This window comes from Hippichthys cyanospilos, chromosome 3 (genome assembly GCF_059441005.1).
Source record: "Hippichthys cyanospilos isolate Australia breed blue-spotted pipefish chromosome 3, RoL_Hcya_1.0, whole genome shotgun sequence".
Taxonomy (NCBI): Eukaryota; Metazoa; Chordata; class Actinopteri; order Syngnathiformes; family Syngnathidae; genus Hippichthys; species Hippichthys cyanospilos.
In genome coordinates this window covers 4725007-4734700 of record NC_142371.1, presented here as the reverse complement: position 1 = coordinate 4734700, position 9694 = coordinate 4725007, and the positions used below count along the sequence as shown (strand labels likewise).

General features: G+C 36.9%; 1 long non-coding RNA gene across 1 annotated transcript; it reads right to left on the bottom strand.

Annotated features, from left to right (window-relative positions):
- Positions 1–3806: 3806 nt before the first annotated feature.
- On the bottom strand, positions 3807–9332 carry LOC148425559 (uncharacterized). The gene is made up of 3 exons (XR_015865007.1): positions 9273–9332; positions 6247–6329; positions 3807–3946 (listed from the first exon to the last, which is right to left on the bottom strand). It is a non-coding gene; the product is annotated as an uncharacterized LOC148425559 (long non-coding RNA).
- Positions 9333–9694: the final 362 nt, after the last annotated feature.

Sequence of the window (9694 nt, the reverse complement as noted above, 5' to 3'; positions counted from 1 at the left end):
AAAGAAAAAAAAAAGCATCATTGCATCATCTTCGAAGAAAGCCTTCGCCGATGCAGGTCAGAAGTCAAGTGAGACAAGATCTTAAGGAGAGCAGCCATGACAGAAGCAATAAAATTGAATTGATATTTGCCTCACGTTTGAATGTTCATTATTAATAGTTAATTTAAGTCAATTTGAAATTACCGGTAATTTAAGAAATTGCTCGTGATAAAATAACATTTAAGACCTCCCTAAAAGAAATAATGGTTAGATTTTTTTTTTACTCTACTTTTGCATATGCACTCCTTTTTGTACAATGGCTTATCAGCGTAGTGACTTTAAAAAAATGTATTTCCTGATCCTGTCTTGTGTCATTGTCATTACAGGTTTCTGTGGTTAATCTGAAAGCTAAAGCCTCTTGTTTATCTCTTGACTTTTTGTGCTTTTATTGCAATGAATCTATGAGTTCGCGTTCCACTTTTTCTTGCTTTTTGTTTAGCTTTTAGCAAAGGCCATATAAAATGTTCTCCTAAGTGGCTTGTGTTTGTCTCAGTCAAGCGCTGATGTTTATCTCCATATAGGTCACTAAACAATTGCAGTTACTACCATGGTGTCACACAGGAAGTGCTTGACTTTCATCTGGGGAAGCATATTATGTTCCAATCAAACATTACTGCGGTGATTTCAACCGTTCCGGGCGGCCGACCAGGTTTTCATTATGAGTTATTGTGAGTGCAAAAAGCTTTTACATGAGTCACTTTTTGTCTTGCTGCTGCATAGCTACCTGTTTTTACAAGTCATCCTTTCAGAGGAACACCTGTACTGAGCAACGGGCTCATTGTTTTCCTTTTAGCGATGTCGTAAAACCTGGAGCGGTGAGACAACACCAGGCAGGTTTGCTGAATCACTCATCCTTCCTGGCGCCACTGGGCTGACAGAAAGGTTCCTGTCAGAGACACTTCATCATGACTGACGGCTTCGTAGAAATCTAACAACTCTGGTATCGTTGGATTTTGGCTTCGGGGGAAACTGCGGGCCCTGTGCACTGTGGCCTATGGATGTGCAAGAGACATCCTCCAAGTTGCAGGCATTTGTCACCAGCCACGATACTAGCAAGAAGATCCAAGCCATTCAAGTAGTTTGAATAAACATTTTGGTACAAAGAGTAGTAGTAGTCGTAGTAGTACTAGTAACAGTAGTAGTAGTAGTAGTAGTAGTAGTAGTAGTAGTAGTACTAGTAGTAGTGTTTACGTTTACATTTGCATTTACATTTACATTTGCAAGAAAGACCTCATATAAAAACAAAATATGCTGCAATATTAGAAGAATTAAATGCCCAAAAATGTCCTAATATTGAAGGAATACAGTTGTATTACTTCTTTGATGTAGTTTTATGGAACGAGAACAGTCATAATAATTAGAAGATAGAGGTGACAAAATAAAGTTGTATTAAGCCCGACCCCAAACATAATAAAGTTCAATAATTTTGTAAAAGTAAAAGTACAAAAATAAACATGTACACATAAATGTAGTCCTAATTTTAAAAGATATACAATGTACACACACACACACACACACACACACACACACACACATATATATATATATATATATATATATATATATATATATATATATATATATATATATATATATATATATATATATATATATATATATATATATATATATATATATATATATATATATATATACACACACTGCATATATATATAATTCTGCTAATTCCAGTCTTGCATGCGTAGCAGTCATATGTGTGGTTTGCAAACTATTATAGAGAAAAGTGCTCTTTGTTAAATATAAATGTTAGTGTTTTCCCAAACTGCCCCGCATATTGTAAAGTTATCGATTAGTTGTAATGTTTGGAGCGCTCTTATTGATGGCCGCAGAATGTGAAAGTAGCCAGCAAACATGGATGTAAAGATCAGGATTTATTGCCTGGAAGCTCTTGAACAATTTTATCAAAAGCCCATTCCACCGTGACACCTTTTTTCTGCAATAAATCAGTGAGGGGAAATCTATCAGTGGACAGTAGTGAGAGATAGATGAGTGCAGGGATGAGAGGGTCAGCAGAGATTTTTCACTGGCCCTCCCCATCACCAGCGCAACCTCACTTTTTCACTTTTATCAATTGCTCTTTTACCGACTGCTTGCCCTTTTCATTTGTTTTGCACACTCGCCAAAAAAACACCAATGTTGGACTATGCGCATAAGATAATGTATTGATTGTTAAAGCACTGGTGCATCTGGCTCATATTTACACTCAGCAAACTGTTGATGAATGGCACTTTCAAGATGGATTAACCCTAATATAGTATACTTAATTTTATGGATATATTCCACAAGGGCCACTGGGATATGACACTCTGGTTCTTTTTTTAATGCATATTGTTTTTTAAATCACCTTCTAAGCTCAAAGCATGCACACAAATGAAGGGGGAATGAGAACTCACGTCACCGGTATATTTGTGCTCCAAATATTCAGTGGTTTGACATTAATGGTTAATGGTAAATTAACTCCTCTGTTCATTTGTCTCTCCGTTCTTATGGCCATTAAAAAAAATGTTTATATTACACATGTAATAATGTCTTTAAAGTCATAATACTAAAAATGTCTTTAAAGTCACTATCAAACAATATCCCATGAGTAAAGAGTAGAGTTCCTGGTTTAGTATGAGGACAATAACTTCCTGTTAGTCTTCTTCTACTTCTTGATGACAAGCAGACTGAATATGTTTCGTGCTTGAGTCTAATTTGAACACCTAAAACGAAGCCACTGCAGCTTGTTTACAGTGACATTTCATATCCATCCTTTTTCTACAGCCGCTTATCCTCACTAGCTTGGATAAAACAGTCCAAGTGCTTTTGGGAAGTTCCCAACTATCTTTCATTTCTTTTTCAGGAGCTCTATATTAACAAAACCCCTCTAACTACTATATCAATATGTGTTTTTAAGCACACAGATACAAATGATCAGCCATTAGACTACTAGATGGTGCACAAAAACTAAAATTACAGCTCATTTTTGCATCTGGGTTTTTTTTCTGTTTAAAAGCAGCTAGTAAGTAGGCCCTACTGTTGTAGTCCACTTTAAAAAACATTAATATTATTATTTCCTAATATTTTCACTTTTTTAACTGAAAATGTTGCCAAACTTGCAATATCCATTACAGTTTCTGTGCGGTTCTGAAGAAAACAGCAGCGCAAACTTGGTTTAGATGCCGCTTCAAGGCAGATATTTTAAGTTTTCCTATCTTTAAAGTAGACACCCCAATTTGGTCAACTCTTGCCAATCCCTCGTCAACCTTCCACCTCTCAAACATCAGCATTTGTTTGCCAATCAATTAGTCATTAGATTCATTTGAATCGGAAAGTGTAGTCCTATAATAAAGTCTTAGCCCTTGTATTCTATTTGCTGTTGTATTTATCATACAATATAAGGGCAAAACAATTTTTGCAAAGTTTTTATGTGGCTGGAGTGTCCCTTTGGTTGTTATATTCTATCATTTACTTGTGCACAGTTTTGTGATCTGTAGTCTGAAACTGTTTTTGGTCATGAAGGTTTTGCAGCACAACATGATGCAATAGTATTTTTGTTAGACTGTGTGTTGAAACATTTGTGTGATGACCTCATTTTTTTCTATCACTTCATTTTATTTTCTTCTTCACAACTGATGGATTTATTTCTTTTGTTATTACTTGCGGTGCTGAGTGTTGTGCTCGCTCAATCCCACTTGATTGAAGGCCTTCATTTGCTATGCAGCCATGTAAAGTGGAACCCTTGAAATATCACACTGCCCTTGGTCTTCCGTTTTTCATCACACACACTTTTTTTTCACCCCATGGGAATTCTAACTCACATCAGACTCAGGCATATAGACGGTAAGTCTTCCAGAAATATTAACAAAGAATCCACGTACAGATGCTGAAGCCTACTTCCATCTTTCTGCACAGAAAAACAAAAAAAAATCAAGGTTAATTGCACATCAAATGTTCATTTTTCTATTAAATAGAGATAATTGTCGTAAATCCTGAGGAGCATGTGTTTTGAATTAATATATTTTGCTTTTATACTGTATATGCTTTTGAACATGTTTTAGTACTTGCAGTCTGTTTGTTTAACATTATGTCATGTCAGCAGTAAACAAGGTTTTAGGTATTACATCATGAGAGGCATTCAAACATTTGTGTTTAAGCTTATTATGTATGAAATAGCCTATGTAACAAATATTGCAATTACAAAATGTGTAATGTTTGCAAGGACGTTTTTATACAATCTTTTTTAGAATTGATTGTCCTTTCAATTCTTCCATTGATTATCAAATGTTATCACCATTCCACTCTGAAGCAGCTAAACTGGTCATGGGGGCTGCAAACATGATTTTAACATTATTCACTACAACTTTGCGGCAGACATTTTTGTGTCAACCAATTTTTGTGGTCGACTTAACTTTTTTTTTTTTCCCCATAGTCCTACTAGTTTGCTTGATTTACTTCATAATACTGATATTACCAATAGGAGGCCATTTGAGGATTTTCAAGTTTGCTTTGCAGCTTCAAATTGATTAAAGATTTGTGAAAGAAAGCCCCACGTGCATGTTCCTCGCTAGGCGTTTTAAGCAGTTTTGCGGCAATGTGTCTCTGCGGTGTAGTCAGGTAACATTACTGACATAGTTGTTTCCTTTTGGCCCAAGGCGGCGGAGGGAGCAAGCACGAGGGATGAGTGAGCTGCCTCATGTTGTATACCAGTCTGATTTACTGTCCTGCCGTGTTTGAAGTCGGACAGGCGGAATTCACTTGGCTCTGCTTCTTTGTGATCACTCCTACCAGATTACAGCCCAGGTGAGGCTCCTCGCCATCAAGCACAGGATATAGGAAGTTGCTTGCTCCCATAGCCTCTGGACATTGCCCCTAAACTGTCAGCAAACTTATCATTGTGCTTATGTTTCAGTGTCAAACTAAACCCTCACACTAACCTGCTGGACACAATGACTGACTAGCTCGAATTTATGCCGCTGGCAGCTAGTGAAGAAATAAAATATTCTTGGGTTGTGAAAATGGCCCGGAGCATTTACATTTTGCGCAGCCAGACAGCACAGCGCAAGTCTGGCGTCAACTTTTTTTTTTTTCTCGTCAATCCCACTCAGCACACAAGCCAATACTTGAGCTGTACAGTGTAGCATAAAAAATGATTTTTGACAGCCTGCAACACTCAAAATTTTTTTAGGCTTTTGCTGTTAACTGTTTGTCATCAAGCAAGGATGTGCTTGAACGTTTAGCATGTCTGTTTGGATTTTGAATCTCATCATCTAGTTGTCCTGGGTGGAGTTTTGACTTTGACTTGTTTTTTTGTATCTCGAGTTACTAATACGACTATCGTGGGTCGTGCAGTGGAGTACTGATTAACTGATTATTTTTTTATACTTTTGACAGTTTAGTGTAACTTAAAGCAAATTTGTCATTTCAGAAGAGGGTATCAAACCTGCGTATCAAAGGTTGGTGATCCCTATAGTAGAGTTGCAACAGTTATTTGATTAATCAATAACTATTCAGTTATCAAACACATTAGCTTTGGGGGAGATTTAATCTAAAATTATCCAAACACATGGGACTTGGAATTTTAACTTCTCAATAATATATGTCTGATTTCTTTCTTTCCCTGCTTAAGCAGAGTGATTTGTGTTGAATCAAAATGAAACACTTGCTTTTACTTCAGAAGTAAATACCAAAATATTTCCCCTTTTCCTTGTCGCATACTTGTTTAACATTTTATTAGCATTGTAATTGAAATAAAGTCCTGTTTTTGAATAAACAAATGAAATTAGAACAGTTTTTAATCCAATTCATTCATTGACAAAAATCTAATCAATTATTTAAACAATAATTAGAGTCAGCCCCCAGTATTTAATATGCACTTTTGTGTTCTGAATATTCACAGTGTCTTTAAAACAAACTGAATGAAACTCCAAAAGTATTAGGAAAACTTCCCATTCTGTCTCACAACAAAACATTGTAAAATGTGGTCCACTTGCCCCAGGGTTCCGATTTGGAATTTAATGTGAAGTTTTAAACACACTGGGATTATTCTGAGCACAAGTGTATGTTGTCCCGCGTAATCAGGACACCAGCACACACCAAGCTCAGGCCAAAGCAATGTTGGTACGATGCGCCTGATTAGTCAATCAGCGCAAGGCGAAAGCAACATTTTCCCTTCCAAAATGTTGACACAGGTCTAGAATTTCTTACCTCGTCGCATCAGCTAATGGCGTGGGCATGTTGTCAGGGGCCAAATAGCAGCTTGATTGTGAGGAGAGTGAGATGGAGTTGATCTGCAGAGTCACAAGGCAGACTATAATCAGCACCTCTAAAAGTTCAATAGGATGCAGACATCACAGGAGGTGATTGGGGCAGACGCTGAAAGGTAGCTGATGTGTCCTGAGAACAAAGCACTCTTTAAATGTGGCATTTGGATTCAAAACAATGACAAGACCTGATATTTGCCTTTGATTGCACTGCAAAGTATGTCGGCAAGCTTGCGTAGTTGACTGGGTTTTATATTGGAGTGTGAGAACCTGCTTCTGTAAATATTCTTATGTACTGCTGGGATGGATAACATAGAATACATGTTATTTATCCCGACAGAAAATAAGTATCATTTAAGTACCCAACCAAATATTTAATCAGTTTTTCTCTGAAATGCATTGGTAGCAAACGTAAGTGACAGAGATGAGGTCAGGGGTCAGCTTCAACATGACAAATTTAATTTAATATGCAAAGGAAAGTCCTTTCATTCGACAATAAGTGAATGGTTGCTGTGAAATAAACATTAGTCATTAACATCTCAGATAAGAGACTTTCAAGTGTTTTTGGAGGCCTCAACAACCACTTTTGGAATTTTTGCATTTCAATGGTGATCTTAAGTCTTGAAGCTATTGTTGCTGTTATTTAAGTCTCAAGTCGCAGTGCTTTACTATTGGCATTATTCGGGTTTATCGTTGAAGGGGAAATCAGGAGAAACCTATATTTTGCAATGTTGAATCAGAGGGCTTGGAGTGTTGTGAGCTAAAAAGTAATGTTACCTCTTGCCCATTCATGTGGATCAAATATTTAAAAAATTGATTAGGGCATTGATTATTCTATCCAATAGTCAAGTAATCAACCCCCTACACACCCACCAAAAATTCAAAGAATATTTTATTAGAGTTTTAAATTAATTTTTTTAACATACATTTACACACATTAGCTTTTTTTTTCTTTCATTTTAATAATAATTTACTAAGGTAGAACATGACCTAACGTGAGTGGATATAAATACAGTACTCATTGTTTATTGTTTTAACATACAGTGTATGAATTATTAGACACCAACAAAATTTGCCTCTGCTAAATGACAAACAATTGGAATAATCCTTTGCCCACTAGTAATTACCATTTAAGGTCAACAAACACCAAGTACCATGTAGTTCACACCTTCAAAATATGTACATTACAAGTGTAACACTGTACGCTGTACTGTATCTCAAAAGTCATTGACAGACAATGCTTCAACAGTATTCCATTAAACCTAAGATTGGAGCTTCCTGTTAGTTACAACAAAGTCAATAACTTCCTGTTAGTTTTCTGCTATGTTGCATCTTGTTCGTGGTGAGCGGAATGGGCACGTTTCATAGATGACGTTCTAATTTCAATACCTAAAGCCGAGGCACTATAGATTGTTTGCAGGGACATTTTCAGTAAACCTATTTTTAGAGTTGACTTGCCTTACTTGATCAACTGTATTTCTCAGCCCTAAATGGGATGTCACTTTATAGCCTCAGATTTGGAAACAAGCAACATTTGTACAATCATATGAAACTGTTCATACTCAAGATGGCTTTGACATATTGTGTTAACCCCATGTGTTATTATAGAATACAATACAAACACCTCATTAGAAAACTAAAAGTATGGCAAAACATTATTGTGGAAATTATATGCAAAGGCTTCTGGAGAGTCCCTTGATCATTGTTTAGCATGCAACATATTCTTGGCGAAGTGGTGTGTGGTCATCTTTATCAGGATCCACCCTGTGCATGAACTTACTGTGGTTTGACAAATCTTTGAGCGGAGTTCTTGAGGCGGAAGCGAGTCCCAAATTGAATTACATGCACAATTGTCAGCCACTGAGGGGGGCCATCACTAATTAAAACCATGTGATTGATGACACCAATGTTTCATGCCAGAGGAGGATAAATCACCCTCCTAGTCACTTTGCTGCATTGGATTCTGTCTGCACACTTCAACTTCAACAGCTGAGGGGAAGCAGCAAGCAGTGGAAGCAGGGCTTGTTTTGAGTGGAATGTGCTCATTGTTGTTTTTTCTACGCAAACCAACAAATGCATCTATCAAGAAGTAATTCGACCTACTAAAAGGAAAGCTGTCCATCTAAGGTCAGCACTTTGTGAGCAATCACTGTCTAATAGCGTTTCATTATGTGTCACTCAAAATTGCATTACTGTGCCCTTGTTCTTGAATGTTTTCAGCCCATTATATGGTCCTGTGGTTTCGGGTTAAGAGTGGAAGTAATCCAGTATGTACTCTGCATTACGGAGCCAGTTAGATATGAGTGTACTTGCTGGTGTGCTTGCGGGTAATGTAGAAATGCCTTTAAGCAAGGCACTGTACCCACTACTACCATAGCTCAGCTCATTCTTCTGGTAATTATTTCTTCAAGAAATCACCCCCTTCAACCTGCCCAGCCCCCCCCCCCCCCCCCCCCCCCTCCCCACACACACACACGCACACACACATTTTTTCATAATCTTCTTTCGTTGAACATGAGTTGAAGTAAGTGGCTATAACTATTCATTAATCATTATCTTCAATAGATATTAGACACAGACAAAATTTGTGTACACTAGCTGGTTCGCAATCGTGGTTGGCATTAGCCCACTACTGCTTATCATTTAAATGGGCTGTGTAAGATTTAGACCGTTTCTCATTAAAAAGGAATACATTAAATGATTATACAGTATATTTAAAAAACTTGCAAATAAATGTATGTTTTAAATATAATCGTAGTTCAAGTTATTGTTAAATTATATTACATGGGGGGTGTTTGTTATAGCTACGGACAATGGTAAATGCAGCATCTCCTGCTGTCTTTAATTAAAAACTGCCAAATCTTACACAGTGTCCCTTTAAGATCAACAAATACTACAATTAGTTCACACCTACATAATGTTATATTATATGCACATTACACATGTGATAGTGTCTCTACAGTCACTTACAGATGATGCTTCATCTCGATTGTATGAGCAAACCTAAGAGTGAAGTGGCCTGTTTTATACAACAGGTCAATAACTTCCTGTTAGTCATCTTCTGCTGCTGCTTATTCTTGACAATTGGACACGTTTCAGCATTGACTGCTCCCTGCTGGTTAAAATCTGAACACCTACAACCAAGCCACAATAGATTGATTGCAGTGACAGTTTATATTCTCAGATAATACAGCCCTAGTGAGATTTTGGAAGTTATTGCCTTTATTTTGGAAAATTGGAAGTTCTTTCCTTTATTATGCTAATATTGTCTTTAATGAACACCTGCTAACTACTGGTTGAAATATAGCTGGAACAGAACTTCGAGGCACGGTATTAGTATATACCGTATACTGTATACTAGTTTTTCAGTAGACTTACCTGACTTGGTTGAT